This window comes from Oncorhynchus clarkii, chromosome 20 (genome assembly GCF_045791955.1).
Source record: "Oncorhynchus clarkii lewisi isolate Uvic-CL-2024 chromosome 20, UVic_Ocla_1.0, whole genome shotgun sequence".
Classification (NCBI taxonomy): domain Eukaryota; kingdom Metazoa; phylum Chordata; class Actinopteri; order Salmoniformes; family Salmonidae; genus Oncorhynchus; species Oncorhynchus clarkii.
The window spans coordinates 40219891-40244639 of record NC_092166.1 but is presented as its reverse complement, the minus strand read 5'-3'; the positions used below and the strand labels follow the sequence as shown (position 1 = coordinate 40244639).

At 40.4% G+C, this 24749-nt stretch overlaps 1 pseudogene; it reads left to right on the top strand.

Moving 5' to 3' along the window:
• LOC139377426 (voltage-gated potassium channel subunit beta-1-like) overlaps window positions 1-15541 on the top strand; it is a 76171-nt pseudogene extending 60630 nt beyond the window's left edge.
• The last annotated feature ends 9208 nt before the right edge of the window (window positions 15542-24749 follow it).

Sequence of the window (24749 nt, the reverse complement as noted above, 5' to 3'; positions counted from 1 at the left end):
CCTCCCCCATACGCATTCCTGTCTCTTCTATAGATGTTATATCCTTGTATTGCTACTGCTGTATCATCAAAGGAATTATCTAAGTAGTCTCAGAAATGGCTAATATATGAATGTTATCTGATGTTAGTAAGTTATTTCATTAACCTTATTTCTAAGGCTACATATATTAATATAGGCCTTTCCTGTGTAGCTTCTCAGAGATTGACATAATATGGAAAATAACAAACTAAGCAAGAGAAAAAATAATAATTCCGTGGTCCATTAATCAGTTGGTGTGTGTGTGTGAGCCTGTGGGGTTGAATCTACGAACCCATAGGCTTGGCTCTCTCATCCCTTCCAGGCTTTTGGGAATGAGGGTGGACACTGGCCTGTCATAGCAGATGTAAGCATTGTCCCCACGTGCTCTGGCAGCTTTCTTGGACGGGATAAGTTATTTTCTCTTCTGGCGCACAGCTTCAGGATAGTCCTCATTGAGGAAAATGTATGTTCCTCTCAAGTTGTTGGCTCTTTCCAGGACAGCTACCTTGTCCTTGAACATCAGGAACTTGATTGGCCTGGGCCTGTCTTGAACTTGAAACACTATCGGCCTGGGCCTGTCACGTGGGCCGGTGGTGGGTTTTCCAATCCTGTGGGAATGCTCCACCTCAATCTTCCTGTGGTCCATCTTCCCTCACTTTGTTCTCAGACTCTGTCCAGGTCTTATGTGGAGATTCTGCAATTCCGTCCACAACAATGTTGTTCTGCCTTGATTGTCCCTCGAGATAATCTGATTTGTCCGTCATTGTTATCATGGATTCACATACATAACTAAAGTCCTCTCTCAATGACTTACAGATTGCTGTCATCTTGCCATTTTCCTGTTTAAACTCATCGAGCTGACTCTGGGAGAACTGCAAACCGTTCTTCGGGTCCTGGACCAGTCTGATCACGTCGTCCATTATTTTATTAGTTGACTCCACCAGTACACAATTCTTGAAGTTATTTTCTTGATGTTGTAACAACTGCTTATAGAAATATTTTTGTTTGTCTAAAATATCCCTCACCTGTGATAGACAGACACCACTATCCTCAAAGGTACTCCCACCACCTTTGGTCTCCTCGCAGTTCGAGACAGGTCAGCTCGCAGGGAAGGTGGAAACAGCAACAAAAAGCAGGGATCACATGGAAACCATGTCTTTGATGTATTTTATACCATTCCACTTATTCTGCTTCAGCCATTAACACAAGCCTATCCACCCCAATTAAGGTGCCACCAATCTTCTGTGATGTTAACATATTTTAATTATACTCCTGAATCACAATGATCAATAAACGTGTTTCTTGAGTGTACTTTTAACAGAGTTGAGATTTACTTCAAAGTGCGTTCACCCTATTTCTTACAGCCTTACACCTATAAAGTTGTTTCAGATTCACACAAGTACCTAGGGAGGAAGGGTTAGGCTTTTTTCAGTCTGGACAGGGCCTAACTATACCGACCCAATAAGCACATGTCCTAGAGATATCCTTTATTGGGACAGTGTTTATGGTGTTTGTCATTGGTGCTGATTGCCTGGATTTGAGACCCGCTAAGACAGGTGTGTCAAAGTCCTTACATGGAGGGCCTAGTGTCTGCTGTTTTATTTATTATTATTTGCAATAAAGATCAAGACAACCAGGCGAGAAGAGTTCCTTCCTAATTAGTGACCTTACTTCATCAATCAATTACAAGGGAGGAAGACACTCGGCCCTCTGTGGAATGAGTTTGAGAAAGGAGCTAAGGGAATCACCCTACTCTCACATTCTTATCAAAACATGTTAATGTCCAAGTTAAAATACCTATCTGATATAGTTTAAATGAGTTTTTCATTCAAATATGGGAATCTGTAAGATTTCTTCTTGAGCACGAATTTTGACAACTTTCCACATATTCAACTACAAAGAGGTTTTCCAATGCTCCGCTAAGAAGGGTACTCATTGGTAGATGGTTAAAACAAAAAAAAGTAGACATTGAATATCCTTTTGAGCATGGTGAAGTTATTAATTACACTTTGGATGTTGTATCAGTACACCCAGTCAGTACAAAGATACAGGCTTCCTTCCTACTTTAAAACTTCTTAGGGATCAAATCCCGTTAGCAGGATCGATTTGACAACATCCGGTGAAATGGCAGAGCACCAAATTCAAATAAAATTATTAGAAATATTTAACTTTCATAAAATCACAAGTGCAATACACCAAAATAAAGCTTAACTTCTTGTTAATCCAGCCACCGTGTCAGATTTCAAAAAGGCTTTACGGCGAAAGCAAACCATGCGATTATCTGAGGACAACACCCCATCATACAAACACATGACAATCATATTTCAACCGTGACACTAAACTCAGAAATAACTATATAATTCATGCCTTACCCTTTAAGATCTTCTTCTGTTGGCACTCCAAAATGTCCCACAAACATCACAAATGGTCCTTTTGTTCTATAAATTCCGTCGTTATATCCCCAAATTGTCAATTTATTTGGCACATTTGATTCAGAAAAACACTGGTTCCAACTCACCCAACATGGCTACAAAGTATCTAATAAGTTACCTGTAAACTTGGTCCAAACATTTCAAACAACTTTCCTAATCCAACTTTAGGTATTTTAAAATGTAAATAATCGATACAATTTAAGATGGAATATGCTGTGTTAAATAGTGGATAAAATGAAATTGGAGCGAGTTTCAGGTTGCGCGCCCCAAACAAAACAGTCCACTTGGCTCAACACTCAGAAAGGAAAGGGCTACTTCTTCATTATTCAAATGAAAAACATCAACCAATTTCTAGACTGTTGACATCTAGTGGAAGCCATAGGAACTGTAACCAGATGCCTCAGAAATCTAGATTGAAACCAATTGATAAGACAGTGAACTAAAAAAAAAAAATCTTGGATGGTTTGTCCTCCGGGTTTTGCCTGCCAAATAAGTTATGTTATACACAGACACTATGTTAACAGTTTTCGAATCTTTAGAGTGTTTTCTATCCAAATCTACCAATTATATGCATATCCTAGCTTCTGGGCCTGAGTAACAGGCAGTTTACTTTGGGCACGCTTTTCATCCGGATGTGAAAATAGTGCCCCCTATCCCAATGAAGTTAAACAGTTACAGAGTTTAATAGCGGTGACGGGAGAAAACTGAGGATGTATCAACAACGTTGTAGTTACTCTACAATACTAACCTAATTGACAGAGTGAAAAGAAGGAAGCCTGTACAGAATACAAATATTCCAAAAAATCCATCCTGTTTGCAACTCGGCACTATAGTAATACTGCGAAAAAGGTGGCAAAGCAATTCACTTTTGTCCTGAATACAAAGTGTTATGTTTGGGGCAAATCCAATACAACACATTACTGAGTACCACTTTCCATATTTTCAAGCATAGTGGTGGCTGCATCACGTTATGGGTAGGCTTGCAATCATTAAGGACTGGGAGTATCATTTCAGCCCTTACATTTCTGAAATAAGTCAATCAAATCAATGATGAGAACAGTCAGATGAACTGATACCTGACATGAACACGATGGCGTAGTGAGGTTGTGCGTTTAATTCCCAGGTGAGGACATGTTGAATAATAATGACTCTGTACGTACACAATGTGACCATCTACTGTATGTCAAATATGTGTGCGAGTATCTCTACCCTTGCTAACAGACAGCGAGCTATGAATGGATCCGTGGTTCACCAATCAGGGCATTGATTGGCTCGGCAACAGTAACAAGAAGTGATGTGGTAAAGATTTTTTTCGGGGGGAGAGCAATTCTTTAGAACTATAAAGCGACGTCCTGACAATTGATACACATAAATGTTCCTGCCACGTTCCCATGAAACGTGTCTAGAAAATTAATGGCTTGTATTCTGAGAACACGGCAACCATGTTCTGTGTATGTTTGGTGTGATGATGATGGATTATTTTCCTAACACAGGAAACTGTGCACATTAATATTCTTGCAATGTTCCCATGAAACGTGTCTGTAACATGAATATCTTATGTTCTGAGAACATGATAACTATGTTCTGTGTATGTTTTTGGTGGGACGTAGATGGAATATTCTTCTTAGGCCCACAGAAAACTGGACAGATAAATGTTCTTGCAACGTTCCCATGAAACATGTCTAGAACATTAATATCTTATGTCCTGAGAACATGGCAACCATGGTCTGTGTATGTTTGGTGGGACATTGATGGAATATTCTCCTAACCCACAGAAACGGGACACATGAATGTTCTTGCAACATTCCCGTGTGTAGAACATTCATATCTTAAGTGAGTTCATGGTAACCATGTTTTAGGTAAGTTCTATTTGACATTAAAGGGAATATTTTCTTGGAAATACTCCTAGCACATCCTGGGTTCGTTCCTATGAAAACGTTAGTTAATGACCTATAGAGGGAAGGGAACATTCTCTAAAGTTGTGGGAACATTTTTTTGTTAGCTGGGTTACTACAGTTACGTCCATTTTTGGAAAATGTTGATATGTACCCATTGATTCTTGAAGAATATAACTTAGAAAAGCCTCATAAGTATAGTTCAACTGACTTGCTTCATCAGAACCCAAAATATAAGTATGTTTTACCCCAATATTTGTAAACAAAGTAAATGTAAACCATGGTTAAAACTATAATTTTGTTATCATGGATGGTCAGTCCTTACATCCATAGCTCTGTCAAAGACAGTGCAGTATAAAGATAGACAGAAACTGCTTCTCCAATAAAATCCCAGGTCACACTCGTATGCCATGTCATGTCAATGTTGGCTAGCTAAGGTCATGCGCATCTGTTCTAACAGTTGCCGCACACCAAACTGCGCATGTGCAGGGCGTCAAATCAAAAGCATTTCTTCAATATATAAAAATGTTTTTGACAAAAATTAAAACGTGTCAGTTAGTCACTTTCACGAGGTTGGAGTAATCACATGTTCAGCTCTTTAAGTCTTTTATCTCGAATCTGGGTTGTGCCTTTTAGATTTTGAGAAAATGAACAACAAAGGAAGATTTTTTCACTTCTCTCATTGTCTTCTCAAACCCCAGCCTGGTCTGTTTGGCAAGCGTTTCCGGAATTCTTATGACGTTGCACCTCCAGTTTTAGAAACTCTGTGGGTCTGTCTATGAATTTGAGAGTGGTTGCAATTCTCCAGCCCCGTCCCTCAGTTTTTAGCAGAACAGTGGCAACAAGAACACATTTTACATTTTTTCAACTGCTGATTGCCGCTTTAGGAATTCATAGAATCTGATGAACAATGTACAGCTATCTCTTCCATTCTTTCTCCATTTCTCTCTTCCATCTCAGAACAGATGTATTGTTGTTCATGCCTGACATTTTCCCCTCTCCACTTCCCACCCGTTTCACCCACACACTCTGGCACTCTCCGCTGTTTGTAGGCTCACAGAATGAGCTGCTCATGAAAGGGAATCACTTTTTTAATCACACTGACATAGGTTCATCTATCTTTTCCATCTCTCCCTGTTTTACATGTTGTTGTTCAGCATGATTGTAGTTATTTATGGAGAAATGCACCCAAACCCAATTCATCCTGTTGCATTTCTTGATTAGACTACACATTTGTAAGGGTATGGGGAAAGAGGGAGACCTAGTCAGTTGTACAACTGAATGCATTCAACTGAAATGTGTCTTCCACATTTAACCCAACACCTCTGAATCAGAGACAGATTTTTACCTTGTCAGCTCTGGGATTCAATCCAACAACCTTGTGGTTACTGGCCCAACGCTCTAACCACTAGGCTACCTGCCACCCCATAATCGAAGCGCTCTGTGTGAGATTCATCTTTTTATATATATATAAAACGTTGGTAAGATGATAACAGTACAACTCAACAGGCAGTACAGTATATATACTGTACTGCCTGTTGAGTTGTACTGTTATCATCTTACCAACGTTTTTATTTTATTTTGTAAAGCTACCAAATTGCACCGTTTGCCAAGCATATTTGCCCTTGCGGGACATCTAAAGTATATGGAATTGAATTGAATGTTCTAGTTTCCTTACAATAGAGCTTCTGGTTAGTTAGACATCATGAGTAGTAACATTTGATGTAGCAGAAGCCACCCGTAGTGGACCATTGTCAGTTCTGTTTGTGCCTGAGGGTAGAGTGGTATTGCAGGGCCATTGTGGTGTGAAGAGCCATACACAAACACTGTTTCGATGAGAGGAGAGAGGTTTATTGAATTAGAGAGGGTCATAGGCAGCATTACAGAACTGACAAAGGTCCACTACGGGTGACTTCTGCTACATCAAATGTTATACTACTCTGATTAGAGCCTCTACAAGCTACCCACTGGGCACACGCACACCACACTATTTCAACATGTAAATGTGGGTAATATTTGGGAGAGACGTCAATGAGATTACAACCTTTTTTCACCAACTCTAAAAGTCAGCCAGAAGTTTGTTGAATTCCTAATGTGTTATCACTATGCTTTCAGCCATCTAAAAGGACAACCAAATTCCGATCGAAAAACAAAGTCTAATTTCTTGTTTAGTTGTCATCTACAGTAAATGTATTATCACTGCGCTTTCAACCATTTTAAAGGACAACACAGTTTAAATGGGAATACAATGTCAGAATAGTTTTATTTATTTTATACAACACAATGTTTGTGAGAAACTTTATTTAACTAGGCAAGTCAGTTAAGAAAAAATTCTTATTTACAATGACGGCCTACCAAAAGGCAAAAGGCCTCCTGTGGGGAAGGGGGCTGGGATTAAAAATACAAATAAATTAAAAATATAGGACAAAACACACTTCACGACAAGAGAGACAACACAACACTACATAAAGAGAGACAAAAGACAACAACATAGCATGGCAACAACACAACATGACAACAACATGGTAGCAACACAACATGGCAGCAGCACAAAACAGGGTACAAACATTATTGGGCACAGACAACAGCACAAAGGGCAAGAAGGTAGAGACAATCAACAACAACAAAGCAGCCATAACTGTCAGTAAGAGTGTCCATGATTGAGTCTTTCAATGAAGAGATAGCGATAACTGTCCAGTTGAGTGTTTGTTGCAGCTCGTTCCAGTCGCTAGCTGCAGCGAACTGAAAAGAGGAGCGATCCAGAGATGTGTGTGCTTTGGGGACCTTTAACAGAATGTGACTGGCAGAACGGGTGTTGTATGTGGAGGATGAGGGCTGCAGTAGATATCTCAGATAGGGGGGAGTGAGGCCTAAGAGGGTTTTATAAATAAGCATCAACCAGTGGGTCTTGCGACGGGTATACAGAGATGACCAGTTTACAGAGTATAGAGTGCAGTGATGTGTCCTATAAGGAGCATTAGTGGCAAATCTGATGGTCGAATGGTAAAGAACATCTAGCCGCTCGACAGCACCCTTACCTGCGGATCTATAAATTACGTCTCCGTAATCTAGCGTGGGCAGGATGGTCATCTTAATCAGGGTTAGTTTGGCAGCTGGGGTGTAAAAGGAGCGATTACGATAGAGGAGACCAACTAATCTATATTTAACTTTAGCCTGCAGCTTTGATATGTGCTGAGAGAAGGACAGTGTACCGTCTAGCCATACTTCTAAGTACTTGTATGAGGTGACTACCTCAAGCTCTAAACCCTCAGAGGTAGTAATCACACCGGTGGGGAGAGGGGCATTATTTTTACCAAACCACATGACCTTTGTTTTGGAGGTGTTTAGAACAAGGTTAAGGGCAGAGAAAGCTTGTTGAACACTAAGAAAGGTTTGTTGTAGAGCATTTAACACAAAATCCGTGGAGGGGCCAGCTGAGTGTAAGACTGTCTCATCTGCATATAAATGGATGAGAGAGCATCCTACTACCTGAGCTATGTTGTTGATATAAATTGAGAAAAGCGTAGGATCGGGCCTTGGGGTACACCCTTGGTGACAGGCAGTGGCTGAGACAGCAGATGTTCTGACTTTATACATTGCACTCTTTGAGAGAGCGTTAGTTAGAAAACCAGGCCAAAGACCATAAAGGCCCACAAGAATGGAATGGTCTACCGTATCAAAAGCTTTGGCCAAGTCAATAAAAACAGTTGCACAACATTTCTTAGAATCAACGAGAACCTTTAAGTTTGCAGTGACACATCCATAACCTGAGCGGAAACCAGATTGCATACCAGAGAAAATACTATAGACATCAAGAAAGCCAGTCAGTTGATTATTTTTTTTATTTTCAACACTTTTGATAAACAGGGCAAAATAGAAATAGGCCTATAGCAGTTAGAATCGTATTGATCTCCCCCTTTAAAAAAGGAGGAACCGTGGCTGCCTTCCAAGCAATGGGAACCTCCCCAGAAAGGCTTGGCGATTATAGGGTCAGCAACCTTAAAAAAGAAAGGGTTTAAACCATCTGACCCAGATGTTTTTTGGGGGGTCAAGTTTATGGAGCTCCTTTAGCACCTCGGACTCTGTGACCGCCTGCAGGATTGTCTGATACCAGTCACCCGGACAGCTGATGAACCTGAGGAGTATTTCTGTTTGTAATAAAGCCCTGTTGTGGGGAAAAATTCATTCTAATTGGCTGGGCCTGGTTCCCCAGTGGGTTGGCTTATGCCCAGTCATGTGAAATCCATATATTTAGGCCTAATTTATTTATTTAAATGTACTGATTTTCTCGTATGAACTGTAACTCAGTAAAATCATTCAAATTGTTGAATGTTACGTTAATATTTTTGTTTAGTAAAATATGTCAAATTATTTTGATGTGGAATCTATGTGGAAAATACATAAGATTTGAAAAAAGTAATCAACGTAAACTTTTGTTTTTGAGGGTAAAATGTCAACCAAAGGATTATGTTGTCATGGTAACCAATTTTCAACATAGACAAGCCTTGTATGAAATATGTCAAATGTTTCCCTTTGAAACAATGTCAGATCTTCAATGTAATATTCACTATCAGAAAAAAACTGTCGGCTGGGCAAGACCTCCTGGAGAGCTATCCCTTTAGTCTCCCATCCAGAGTCTTAACATCATCCAGCCCTGCTTAGTTTTGATATTTGTCACTGACTATAACCATTGCGCTGTCATGAGAATGATTGCTGAGGAACCTCCACTTAAACTGTTACAGACCTAAATCTAAACTATCCTGCCTTTCTAAAGTCAAGTTAACAAACAGATCACCTACCATTTTGAATCCCACTGTACCTTCTCCGCTACGCAATCTGGTCTCCGAGCTAGTCATGGGTGGACCTCAGCCACGCTCAAGGTCCTAAACGATATCATAACCGCCATTGATAAAAGACAGTACTGTGCAGCCGTCTTCATCGACCTGGCAAAGGCTGTCGACTCTGTCAATCACCGCATTCTTATCGGCAGACTCAACAGCCTTGGTTTCTCAAATGACTGCCTCGCCTGGTTCAACAACTACTTCTCAGATAGAGTTCAGTGTGTCAAATTGGAGGGCAGGTTGTCCGGACCTCTGGCAGTCTCTATGGGGGTGCCACAGGGTTATATTCTCGGGCCGTCTCTTTTCTCTGTTTACATCAATGATGTCGCTCTTGCTGCGGGTGATTCTCTGATCCACCTCTACGCAGACGACACCATTATGTATACTTCTGGCCCTTCTTTGTACACTGTGTTAACAAACCTCCAGACGAGCTTCAATGACATACAACACTCCTTCCGTGGCCTCCAACTGCTCATAAATTCAAGTGAAACTAAATGCATGCTTTTCAATCGATCACCACCCGCATCACTACTCTGTACAACTACAAATACCTAGGTGTCTGGTTAGGCTGTAAACTATCTTTTGCAGACTCACATTAAACATCTACAATCCAAAACGAAATCTAGAATTGGCTTCCTATTTCGCAACAAAGCATCCTTCACTCATGCTGCCAAACATACCCTCGTAAAACTGACTATCCTACCGTAACTTCGGCGATGTCCTTTACAAAATAGCCTCCAGCACTCTACTTAGCAAATTGGATGTAGTCTTTCACAGTGCCATCTGTTTTGTCACCAAAGCCCTATATACTACCCACCACTGTGACCAGTATGCTCTCGTTGGCTGGCCCTCGTCAAACCCACTGGCTCCAGGTCAACTATAAGTCTTTGCTAGGTAAAGCCCCGCCTTATCTCAGCTCACTGGTCACCATAGCAGCATCCACCCGTAGCACGCGCTCCAGCAGGTATATTTCACTGGTCATCCCCAAAGCCAACTCCTCTTTTGGCCGCCTTTCCTTCCAATTCTCTGCTGCCAATGGCTGGAACAAATTGCAAAAATCACTGAAGCTGGAGTCTTATATCTCCCTCACTAACTTTAAGCATCAGTTGTCAGAGCAGCCTACCGATCATTGCACCTGTACACAGCCCACCTGTAAATAGCCCACCCAACTACTTCATCCCCATATTGTTATTTATTAGTTAGTTATTTTTTGCTCCTTTGCACCCCAATATCTCTACTTGCACATTCATCTTTTGCACAAAATTGTAATTATTTCGCCACTATGGCCTATTTATTGCCTTACCTGTCTAATCTTACTACATTTGCACACACTGTATATTTTTCTGTTGTGTTATTGACTGTATGTTTGTTTATCCCATGTGCAACTCTGTGTTGTTTGTGTCGCACTGCTTTGTTTTATCTTGGCCAGGTCGCAGTTGTAAATGAGAACTTTTAAATAAAGGTGAAATAAAACATTTAAAAAAATAGATTCACTGTTGCTATTGAAGTCATTCCAAAAGGTAGGTTCAACAGAGCAAGTTAAATGGAACCATACTTTATCAATCATACATCATCAATGATGCTATTTAATATCTGGGAAGTCACCAACAGCTATTGTTTGAATTCAGTCCAGGAGCAACTAAAAATAGATATGTCGGCCTGGGGTTTCAAGCTTTGGTTGATTTCCAATTGAATCTACAAGTTAATTATAAACACACTGAGTTTACGAAACATTAAGGACACATGCTCTTTCCATGACATAGACTGACTAGGTGAATTCAGGTGAAAGCTATGGTCCCTTATTGAAGTCACTTGTTAAATCCACTTCAATCAGTGTATATGAAGAGGAGGAGACAGGTTTTTTAAGCCTTAAGACAATTGAGACATGGATTGTGTATGTGTGTCATTCAGAGGGTGAATGGGCAAGACAAAATATTGAAGTGCCTTTGAACGGGGTATGGTAGTAGGTGCCAAGCGCACCAGTTTGTGTCAAAAACTGTAATGTTGCTAGGCTTTTCATGCTCAACAGTTTCCACTGTGTATCAAGAATGGTCCACCAACCAAAGGACATTCAGCCAACTTGACACAACTGTGGGGGGCATTGGAGTCAACATGGGCCAGCATCCCTGTGGAAGCTTTCAACGCCTCGTAGAGTCCATGCCCTGATGAAGTGAGAGTGTTCTGAGGGCAAAATATTAGTAAGGTGTCCTTATTGTTTTGTACTCTTAGTGTATGTTGGATTCACATCTCCATCTCAACCAAAAATCTAAGTAAAAAAATAGAATTAAATCAAATCAAACTGTATTTAAAGTGCATTTAAAGTTGGATTGGATTTGATTTAGCTCTATTCTTTAACTTAGATTTTTGGTGGAAATGGGGACTTAAAGCCAACATATCAATAATTAATTTGTAGACAAAATGGAATTAAAGCCAGGCTCAGTGGCACAGATGGAGCTATCCAAGCAGAAAAAACATCTCCTTCATGTCACGATCGTCGTATGAAGCGGACCAAAGCGCAGCGTGGTATGTGTTCATGATGATTTTTTAATAAAAGAACGCACTGAACACTGAATACAAACTATACAAAACAATAAACGAAATAACGACCGTGAAGCTATAATGAGAACTGTGCTGAAACAAGCAATCAACATAGACAATCACCCACCAACAAACAGTGAAACCCAAGCTACCTAAGTATGATTCTCAATCAGAGACAACTAATGACACCTGCCTCTGATTGAGAACCATACTAGGAAATACTAGAAATCCAAAAATCATAGAAAAACAAACATAGACTGCCCACCCCAACTCACGCCCTGACCATACTAAATAATGACAAAACAAAGGAAATAAAGGTCAGAACGTGACACTTCAAATGTTGATTTTGTTTGTGTTGACAACCTGGCACGAATCAATAACACACTAGCAATACGGTAATTAGCCTATTAACTTGCCGACAAGTTAACAAATGATATGTTGGATTCAAGTCTCCATCCTAACCAACAATACAAGCTAAATATATCAAATAATAGGATTAAGCCAGTGGCTCAGATCTAACTATCCAAGCAGTAGATACATCTCCATTAAATGTTCATATTTGGTTGTAAGACAGTAAATAGCGTAATGGTAAGGCTATCTTACAAGCTAATGTAACAGTATTTATTCATTTTGAAAATGAGTAACAAATCCATGGCCACAATTTGCAGTTACTGTAACAATAAATGTCTTCTTATGTAATCATAGAAAGTATTCAAGTTCAGGGTCGCAGGTCTGTGGAAATCTTCACAATTGCTATTATAACCTACACAGAATCTCAGACGGCAATGAACACTTGCATCATGTACTTTAATGTAATCTCAACTGCAATCCAGGTCATTTGGTTGTGCTATTAGATGAAACACAGTGATAACACATTAAGTTGTTGTAGAAATAAACAAAATATCTGACATTGTATTCCCATTTGATCTTTGTTTTGCTATTAAATGGTTGAAAGCGCAGTGATAACACATTTAGCTGACAACTAAACCAAAAATCAGAATGAGATTTTCCATTGGAATGTGGTTGTGCTTTTAGATGGTTGAAAGCATAGTGATAACACATTGTGATTTCAACAAACTTTTAGGTCTTTAGGGGTCTTTTTGAGAGGGTTAAAATAGGTTGGAATCTCATCTAACAAATATTACCAAATTCTCCACATTGAAATGACTTGGTGTGACCAGTAGGATATTAAACAACAAAAGTCAATATTTGCCTTTAAGAAGATTGAACAGGATTTTAAGCACTTTCAAATTGCTATCACATTGTAGGAATTGGAATTCGTAACATATACACATTTCAGGAATATTTTTGTATTTGATTTATTTACCAGAACGTTATCATAAAACATTTTCGTGGACCCGTTTTGGCTTGTAAGCGCTACTTTCAAAACTACTGGCTGAAATGATACAAAGCCTTTAGTAATGAGAAGTGATCTGTTGTAGGAGGAGGTGAGGCGCCCTCATGTCTCACACCTGCTCCTTAACATTGGAGTGTCTTCATCGTATCAGTTTCCCTCTATGTATGTTCCACTTAAAACACAACCAGGCTTCCATTTACAGGTAAACGGACAATTAATGTATATTTTCAGGGGAACATCACTCTAAAACATAATGTATCTTATTTTGCTATACTCTCCCAACTCCCTTTGTGCAGAAAGGGGCAGATGCCAACTTACACCAATACCCACAACATCCCATTTGTCCAAAAAAGCCATGTTTCCCTCCTGTAGCTAGCAGGTGTTTGTTGTTTTTGTCTCTGCAGAGATTGTGAGGGCGATGACCCATGTGATCAACCAGGGTATGTCCATGTACTGGGGGACATCACGATGGTCTGCCATGGAGATCATGGTGAGTAGGAACACACTTCCTCACAACCTCACAATACATGAATTTCATACTCTAATTTGCTGTTGACCTACTATCTAGATTCTGTCCACATAATTCACTAGCATGCTTGGGAAATGAACGCTTCTGAAGTCTGACATTAGGAAGTAAACAAACACTACAGGGGGTTGACAAGGTAAATGAAGTCTGAAAAGTTCAGGTGATGTCTTGCAATATCAATGCTTTTGAAGATATTGAAGTTTGGTCTGACAAGAAATGCCAAGCTTTAAAAGATGAATGCAGTCAGTAAAGTTCAGATCCCACTTTCCTCACCATGTTTCTCTCCCCTTCTTCCTCCTCTCTTTCTCATCCCTCGTTCTTTTAGGAGGCGTACTCTGTGGCTAGGCAGTTTAACCTGATCCCTCCAGTGTGTGAGCAGGCCGAGTATAATTTCTTCCAGAGGGACAAGGTTGAGACACAGCTGCCTGAGCTCTATCACAAGATAGGCAAGTGACATCTATATTGGACTGTGCATGCTGTGGTCTTTGACACTAGTCAATATTCCATGCCTCAAAAGGTAAAGTGTAGATACCAGTTCTTTTGTCCTTCAGTACCATGGTCGTCTGATGATTACCTTGCCTGTCATGTGGCCTGACTACCACGTGCCATTGCAGGTGTGGGTGTGGTATCCTGGTCGCCTCTAGCTTGTGGAATCATCACTGGGAAGTATGAGAATGGTATCCCAGAATGCTCCAGGGCCTCCATGAAGGTACTGCTCGTATCTTCTTGTCCCAACAACATCTGAGGGGTTTTATGAATGTCTGCTTGGTCCTCAGATCCTTCTCCATTCTCTCTCCTCCAGCCGTATGCCTGGTTGAAGGAGAAGATAGTGAGTGAGGATGGAAGAAAACAACAGGCCAAGCTGAAGGAGCTGACTACCATCTCTGAGAAGCTGGGTTGCACTCTGCCACAACTAGCCATCGGTAAGATATCGGTACAGACAGATAACCATGCTAAATGTAGAGGATTGCTCTATTTTGAGTCTTGGAAGGACTACCTCCACAAGGGACTTGTCCTGATTAACCTCTCTCTCTCTTTCTCTAGCCTGGTGCCTGAGGAATGAAGGAGTGAGCTCAGTGTTGCTGGGAACATCCAGCCCCATCCAGCTTGCAGAGAACCTGAGGGCCATGGAGGCAAGGAGCATCTCTCATATGCTATCTACATTTAGGGGAGCAGGACCCCTTTGAAGAATACATTTCAAGCTTTAATATATAATAATAATAATAATAATAATAATAATAACAACAACACATGACATTTAGAACACACATTTATCCACAGCGACATACAGTCAGCTGTGGACACAATTTTTACACATGGGTAATCCCAGGAATAAAATCAACTATCCTGGCATTGCAAACACCATGCTCTACCAACTGAGCTAGACCTGCTGTCTTACTGACGACCAGGTCGGAACTTGGACCATGGATGTAGTAAATACATTTTTTTGTAAATAAATTATGTCATTTTTATGGCATCCCTTTCTCAGCACTCAAAAACTGTTCCCTCTCTCTAGTCTACACTGTTTGTTGAATATTTTGGATACAGTACATCTATTGTGGTGTATTTACTAACTACTGCTATCAACTTTACAACTAACTGAATCAAATGTTTTGTTTCTCCTCTTCATATATTGTAGGTCATTCCAAAGATGACAGCAGGCATTGTCACAGAGATTGACCACGTCTTGGGAAACCGACCGCACAGTAAGAAGGACTTTCATCAAGCACATTAGGATAGACCATTTTACAGAACTGTGATTGATAGGCCTAATCTGGACAAGATCTCATCAGTGGCACCTCCAGTGTGTGCCCAACCCTGCTCTTGTGTATGTGTGTGTGTTCTGCCCAGCTCCTCCGCCTGCCTCGTCCGTATGAAGATCAACCTGTACTCAATGTCGTTAACTGAGAGCTCTACTTGACAAAGCATGCATGCCACAGCTCTGATACAGTGCAGACAGTTTAAACTTGCCTAAACAATCATCGTTATCAAGATGTGCTCATAAAAGAAAATCACACCATTTCTTGAATGGGGTCCATCTGTTTGTAAAAGTAGTCTTTCTCTTGATTTAAGAGCAACTTCCTCTGTCTCTGTAACGTCAGAGGATAGTGTATAGTGCATCTCAAACAATAATTCATTCTCAGAGCCACCAATGAGCTTTAAAAGCATGTCTGTAATACATTTTTAGACATGCATGGATCAGGGGAGGTTAAACATAATTCCAAGCCACTAAATATCCCTTTGAGTATGGTCAAGTATGGTAATTCATCTCTGGATGGTGTATCATATCACCCAGACACTGCAAAGATCTGGCCACCCTTCCTAAATGTGCTGTGGCTGAGAATGGAAACTTCTCAGGGATATCACTATGAGGCTAAAGACATACATGGATCAACAACATCCCATTTACTCCATATTACTGGCATGTATGACAAAGTAAAAAGAAGGAAGCCTGTGCTAAAAAATCCATTCTAAATCATCCATCCAGTTTGCAACAAGGCCATTAAGTAATACTGCAATACATCATGGCAAAGAAATTAACTTTTTGGCCTAAATAAGGAAACAGGAAACGTTTGGGGCAAATCCAACGCGACACATCACAGAGTGAAAACCTCTGGATTTCCAAGTATTGTAGTGGCAGTATCATGTTATGGGTATGCATGTCACCGGCAATATCTGGGGAGTTTGTCCAGATCAAAATAAATATAAAAGGAGCAAAGCAAATCTAACATTTTACAGGAAAACATGCCTCATTCCTCTGAAGACCTAACATTAGGGTATAATTGTATTTTTCAGAGGGAAATGTATATGACTTTAAAGGCCAAAAACACTCCAGAATGGCTTTCGAATAGATGTGTTCCTTAGTGGTCCAGTCTCAGTCCTGACTTGGCCTAAATCTGCTTTAAAATCAGAGACAAGATTTTAATCTTCCTATACATCAATAATTCCCAACCAAATTGACTGAGCTTGAGCAATTTTGACAAACACAATGTATATTTGTTGCCCTAACACTTGTACAAAGTTGGTGGAATCTTATTCAAAATGAATCATAGCACTAACTGCTGCCAATAGTGCATCCACCAAGAGCTATGCAATCAAGATATCTTTACTTCATATTTTTGAATCCGTTTAGACATTTTCTATGCATCTCCTTTCACTTTGAAAATGTGTGTAGATTGTCTAGATCAGCAGGAAAACAAAAATCCTATTTAATCCTATTTCAGATTTAAATTCAAGGCAGCAAAATCTGAAGACTGTACAAGCGGTGCGTAGGTTTTCACTAGGCTAGGCTAGGTTTTCACTAGGCTCACATGACTTAAGTGACAACGCATGCCAATATATCCTCCAAACACCGGTTCGAGGACATTATCACTATCACTATTATCACATATTCCAGTAATGATTGACATATTTTCATTAAAAAACATATTTAGAAGAATGTATTAATACTATTTCATCCTTCCACAAGATATAGTCCCGACACAAATCTAGGGTTGCTACCCAAGCCGGCTGGTCGTTCGTTCTATCGGTTCGGTTGCCAGAGATGCGACCCAGTCGTTCAGTCTTTTTGTTCTGTATCTATGGACGTGACCCAGTCGTTCGTTCTAAATGTTCCATTGCCATACTGGCTGGCATCGTTCTTATCCCTTGCTTGATAGGTAGCCAACTACGGCTAATTTACAGTCACATCAAACGTGCAGACAGAATAACAGCAAAGTAGCTGCATTTGCATTTGTTTAAGCTGTTTTCTGGTGACATTTAATTGGAAACATCCATAACAAGGAGCAAATGAGGCACGATTTTGCCTGGCATTGAAATTGTGCTCACTCGTCAGGAAAATGTTTTTCAGAGGAGCTAACCAACAACACAGCTAACACAATGACTTCAAACTGAAGCTGGAAAGACTGCAAACTAGCTGCACTTCGTTTCGTTTGAACTTTTTTCAATTGACATTTCTTTGTATATATACATAAATATTATGCCAGCTGATTCATGATTTCGACTGGCTGACATGCTGACCACACCGCCCGCGTAGCGTGTGCGAGCTTTGCAAAATAAATCTACACCTACATGTTATTCAATCATTGCATCCACACTGCTCGCACGCATCAACGAGCGTCTACGTAGCCAGGTGCTAAAATAGAACTTGGGTCTTTTTGTGATGCTTGACGTGCTGTAAGTCCCGCCTTTCCCATCTCCTCATTGGTTTTTAGGAGCATATACACACGTGAGTGACTGAAAGATGAACTGAGGTCCACAATCCAGTCCAGTTGGTGCTGGTAATGCACCTTAAAGTTGGTGGTCAACCACCAAAATCCAAAGAAGAAGACTGAAGGAGGAGAGATTACTAGAAACTAACTCAGTTTACCCTTTGATCTGTGGATTAATTGTCGGAGTAGAGGACCTTGTGCATTTCAGGTATAACAACAACCCAATGTTTATAACCCAGGACAAATTAGCTAGCAACAGCAAGCTAACTAGCTAAATTACCATACATGTTTCATGCTTTTTGACCTGTCCCCAAATTAATATATTTGGTTCAGAGTTCGTTTTGATATGGACAAAATCAACGTGCGTGTGATGGCACACACAGATGCATGTGCGCGAGCAGTGTGGTCAGCATGTAAGAAACGCTGTCTGTCTCGTCCCAGCTCCCGACACATTCATTACTATGGGAAAGCTGGAGATCGAATTTGAATATTGAAACAATATGTTGCAAATATTGCAAGGTTTATATAAATCTCCGCTGTTGAAAACTAAATGTTAGTCTAAAAGAAATGTGAGAAAATGTCTAGATGCTTTTTATAGTGGAGATCAAGTTGATAAAGTGCCTGGCTGGGCTGATGAGACAGCGGATTGCGTAGTCAGATGGAACAGAGTAAATCATTTATTTAGCTGGTGGTAACTTGTGGAATAGACACTGGCTGGAATGCAGTTTTAACCAATCGGCATTCAGGATTAGACCCACCCATTGTATAAATGTCAACATTCTATGGCAGCCATGTTAGCACCTCATTAAAATTGCATGGGGAATATTTAAATTAACTGAATGTCTAGAATTAGAACAATATTCAAAAAAGTGTCCTAACTCTCTATATACAGTGGCAAGAAAAAGTATGTGAATCCTATGGAATGACCTGGATTCCTGCATAAATTGGTCATAAAATGTTATCTGATCTTCATCTAGGTCACAACAATAGACAAACACCGTCTACTTAAACTAATAACACACAAACAATTATACATTTTCCTTTACTGAACAAACCGTGTAAACTTTCACAGTGCAGGGTGGAAAAGTATGTGAACCCTTGGATTTAATAACTGGTTGACCATCCTTTGGCAGCAATAACCTCAACCAAATGTGTTCTGTAGTTGCGGATCAGACCTGCACAACGGTCAGGAGGAATTTTTTACTATTCCTCTTTACAAAACTGTTTCAGTGTCTGGTGTGAACTGCTCTCGAGGTCATGCCACAGCATCTCAATGGGATTGAGGTCAGGACTCTGACTGGGCCACTCCAGAAGGCGTATTTTCTTCTGTTGAAGCCATTCTGTTGTTGATTTACTTCTGTGTTTTGGGTCATTGTCCGGTCGCATCACCTAACTTCTGTCGAGCTTCAATTGCGGACAGATAGCCTAACATTCTCCTGCAAAATGTCTTGATAAACTTGGGAATTCATTTTTCTGTCGATGATAGCAAGCTGAGGCAGGAAAGCAGCCCCAAACCATGATGATCCCTCCACCATACTTTACAGTGGGAATGAGGTTTTGGTGTTGGTGTGCTGTGCCTTTTTTTCTCCACACATAGTGTTGTGTGTTCCTTACAAACAACTCAACTGTAGTTTAATCTGTTCACAGAATATTTTGCCAGTAGCACTGTGGAACAGCCAGGTGCACCTTTGCAAACTTCAGACGTGCAGCAATGTTTTTTTGGACAGCAGTGGCTTCTTCTGTGGTATCCTCCCATGAACACCATTCTTGTTTAGTGTTTTATGTATCGTAAACTCGTCAACAGAGATGTTAGCATGTTCCATAGATTTCTGTAAGTCTTTAGCTGACAATCTAGGATTCTTCTTAGCCTCACTGAGCATTCTGCGCTTTGTTCTTGCAGTCATCTTTGCAGGACGGCCACTCCTAAGGAGTAGCAACAGTGCTTGACTTTCTCCATTTATAGACAATTTGTCTAACCATGGACTGATGAACATCAAGGCTTTAAGAGTTACTTTTTTGTAACCCTTTCCAGGTTAATCTTAGGTCTTCTGAGATCTCTTTAGTTCGAGGCATGGTTCACATCAGGCAATGCTTCTTGTGAATAGCAAACCCACATTTTGCGAGTGTTTTTTATTGGGTAAGGGAGCTCTAAACCACATCCCCAATCTTGTCTCATTAATTATACTCCAGGTATAATATTAGCTGACTCCTGACTCCAATTAGCTTTAGGAGAAGTCATTAGCCTAGGGGTTCACATACTTTTTCCAACCTACACTGTGAATGTTTAAATGATGTATTCAATATAGACAAGACAATTACAATAACTTGTGTGTTATTAGTTTAAGCACACTGTTTGTCTATTGTTGTGACAAATTTGATGACCAATTTATGCAGAAATCCAGGTAATTCCAAAGGGTTCACATACTTTGTCTTGCCACTGTACATGGCTCTGGGTACACACAGCTGTCCTGCATTCTGTAGAAGCCAAAGTGAACCCTCTCTCTATCCATCCTGCTGACTTCTGTAGACTACAGTAGCACATTTTGAGGAAAAACTATCGGACTGTGGTCCTGTTTTCAAAGTGACTGACAGTGGCATACACTCATTATCTCTACTGTCCATGATGGTCAGTCATGGCTGAGCCCTTCCTACCCTACGAACTGAGTGCTTTCCTAGCCCTGCATTGTTGATGTGATAATGAACTCTCTGGTACATGATGACATCTTGAGGGTTTTTTTGCATCATGATGCTAAAATACCAACAGAGGTGTGTGTGTTGGGTTGAATATTTCAAATTCAAAACATTTGTAATGACTGATAACTCATTTAATTTTTTCAATGATGGACAGCAGAACACTATTGGAATACTATTTTCATAGCATCTTCCCATTTCTCTCGATCGTCTCTTATGCTGATAGATATTGAACTCATGTACGTAGTTTTATCATTGTGTAAACAGCATTACCCACAAAGCACGTACAGAAACATTAAAACATATATATTAATATATATATATATATATTTATTTATTTTTACCCCATTTTTGTCCAGAATTTCGATCTTGTCGCATCGCTGCAACTCCCCAACCTGCTTGGGAGGCGAAGGTCGAGTCCTCTGAAACATGACCCGTCAAACCACGAGAAGCATTTTCATTTTGTCCAAGCTATTAGCTGTGCCCTTTATCATTGCAGCAGGGGTAAAACTGAATACAATGTCTGTTCAAATGTAAAATTGTATAATGAGATTTTGTTAGTGGTTGAGTTTTCAGTGAAGACTGTATTTGTTATTGTTGTAGTTAATTTGTACATATATTAATAAATATCCAGTGTGAACAATGGTATTCTCTGTTCAGAAAACACCTCATATTAAGCAGCACTGTAAATATGTAATAATTTTTTAAAGTAAAAGACAAGTTAACAGGACTAAGGAACATGATTCATATTTGTGAAATTAATGGTCAGAGTAGCATTGATGACTTTATTGGGAAAATGTTTGTCTAAAGTTAAGGATGTAGCCTACCAATTTCATTATGTAGCTTTTTCCACCAGAACGCAGAAGTCAATAAAATATCTAAATTGTCTCGATGTTCTATCTGAACAACATTAAACCTTTTATTGATTTCAAAGGAATATTAACTTTTGCACTGATGCACACAATGCACCGATTCATCACTTTTTCACCAATGCACTGTTTGGTACCTCTGCCAAAGCCGGTTTTGTCTGGAAGGGATGCAGCTTCTGTCAAAATTGACTTTTCGTAGAAGGTATAGGAGAACCACACTCTCTATCAAGAGAGTTCTCATCTGTATTATTTGTAGCCGTCTATTTACCACCACAGACTGATGCTGGCACTAAGACCACTCTCAACCAACTCTATAAGGCAGTAAGCAGACAAGAAAATGCTCCTCCAGAAGCGGCCGGAAGTGACCGGGGCCTTTAATGCAGGCAAACTTAAATCAGTTTTTTAGAGGTACCCAGTGTCACGGCTTCATTGCTCCAGACCACCGCAAGGGGGAGTTAGAGCACTCATTATGCAAATCAAATCAAATCAAATTGTATTTGTCACATACACATGGTTAGCAGATGTTAATGCGAGTGTAGCGAAATGCTTGTGCTTCTAGTTCCGACAATGCAGTAATAACCAACAAATAATCTAGCTAACAATTCCAAAACTACTACCTTATAGACACAAGTGTAAGGGGATAAAGAATATGTACATAAAGATATATGAATGAGTGATGGTACAGAGCGGCATAGGCAAGATACAGTAGATGGTATTGAGTGCAGTATATACATATGAGATGAGTATGTAAACAAAGTGGCATAGTTAAAGTGGCTAGTGATACATGTATTACATAAAGATGCAGTAGATGATATAGAGTACAGTATATACATATACATATGAGATGAATAATGTAGGGTATGTAAACATTATATTAGGTAGCATTGTTTAAAGTGGCTAGTGATATATTTTACATCATTTCCCATCAATTCCCATTATTAAAGTGGCTGGAGTTGAGTCAGTGTGTTGGCAGCAGCCATTCAATGTTAGTGGTGGCTGTTTAACAGTCTGATGGCCTTGAGATAGAAGCTGTTTTTCAGTCTCTCGGTCCCAGCTTTGATGCACCTGTACTGACCTCGCCTTCTGGGTGATAGCGGGGTGAACAGGCAGTGGCTCGGGTGGTTGTTGTCCTTGATGATTTTTATGGCCTTCCTGTGACATCGGGTGGCGTAGGTGTCCTGGAGGGCAGGTAGTTTGCCCCCGGTGATGCGTTGTGCAGACCTCACTACCCTCTGGAGAGCCTTACGGTTGTGGGCGGAGCAGTTGCCGTACCAGGCGGTGATACAGCCCAACAGGATGCTCTCGAGTGTGCATCTGTAGAAGTTTGTGAGTGCTTTTGGTGACAAGCCAAATTTCTTCAGCCTCCTGAGGTTGAAGAAGCGCTGCTGCGCCTTCTTCACGATGCTGTCTGTGTGGGTGGACCAATTCAGTTTGTCTGTGATGTGTACGCCGAGGAACTTAAAAATTACTACCCTCTCCACTACTGTTCCATCGATGTGGATAGGGGGGTGTTCCCTCTGCTGTTTCCTGAAGTCCACAATCATCTCCTTAGTTTTGTTGACGTTGAATGTGAGGTTATTTTCCTGACACCACACTCCGAGGGCCCTCACCTCCTCCCTGTAGGCCGTCTCGTCGTTGTTGGTAATCAAGCCTACCACTGTTGTGTCGTCCGCAAACTTGATGATTGAGTTGGAGGCGTGCGTGGCCACGCAGTCGTGGGTGAACAGGGAGTACAGGAGAGGGCTCAGAACGCACCCTTGTGGGGCCCCAGTGTTGAGGATCAGCGGGGTGGAAATGTTGTTGCCTACCCTCACCACCTGGGGTGCATTTGGGTCCCAAGGTTTTTTTATATGACCAATCATATCGAGTGGTTCCAATGATGAATTTGACGAAGCTGGTGACTTTCTTCAGCAAAGATGGCTGACAAAACATTACGGTGGAAGCAAATGTAAGTAGTTCTAACATCATAACCAGTCAAGCAAAACATTTACAATTGAGAGGAATATGTTAGTTAATGTAGAGACAAACGTTTGTGCATATTCTTCTGTCATAAAGTTAATTTACGAAAATCGCTATTAAGCAGGTTAACTGACTAGCTAACATTAGCTAGTCAGAAAAAAATAAGCAAACATGTTTGGTCTTCACCAAAAGGCATGTGGGAGACTCCCCAAACATATGGAAGAAGGTACTCTGGTCAGATAAGACATAATGTTGCTTTTTGGCCATCAAGGAAAACGCTATGTCTGCTGCAAACCAACACCTCTCATCACCCTGAGAATAACATCCCCACATTGAAGCATGGTGGTGGCAGCATTATGCTGTAGGGACGTGTTTCATTGGCAGGGACTGGGAAACTGGACAGGGAAATTCTTGAGGGAAACCTGTTTCAGTCTTCCAGAGATTTGAGACTGGGTGGAGATTCACCTTCCAGCAGGACAATGACCCTAAGCATACTGCTATAGCAACACCTAAGTGGTTTAAGGAGAAACATTTAATATCGACTATGAAAAAAATAGGACATGGCCTGCTTCATGTTGCCATGAAAGAAAGTTAGATAAATTCAACTGAAAATGGCAAGAACAGGCGTTCGTAGCCAAATGTTTTTGGTTAGCTTGAGAATAATAATTGCATGATTTATCATTCTACTTTATGTATGTATCTGTGTCTCATTGTAGAATGTTATGAACCACCACTGCATCGTAGGAGCTAACTACTAGCTATGTAGAAGTTGGACGGAAGAACGCTCAGTGCTGCTTACCTGAGATGTCATCATCACACAGTCCTTCGTAGGTGGCCGCTATGACTTCCTTTGTGTCTGAAAGAAAGGCTGAACAGTATTGTTGTAGCCGAACTGACACTCAAAAATTGACAAAATGGAGGGTGGTTGAAAGCTATTTTTTTGTTTTCAAATACATTTTTTGTTTTCTAAATATTTTGGGGGAATAAATTGCATAACGTTATGCACTCTATTACAAAATATTTGATTGCAAAAACTTCTTTTTTTTTTAACTTTGAAGCCTCATTTTTGCTTTCAGAACAAGTTGATTGAAAATAAAAAAGTTTTGCTCTCGACAAAAAGACATCCATTTGATGCAAGTTGGGGAGGGGGGATAATAGCTGAACAATAGACTATTCAACCTTTACTAAAGATTAGTCCAATAGCCTGAGTTTGGTGTGAAAATGCACTGCTGTGTCTCTAGCTGACAATGAATAGGCAATATAAACCAAATAATAAACTGATAATTGACTTCAAATGAAACAAGCAGGGAGCAGGTTTCGAACCCTAAACCTTCTTGCCCGATGTCCAGCGTGCTATCGACTATGCACCAAAAGCATGCTCAAGCCGCAGAGTCGATACAGCGCATCTTTTT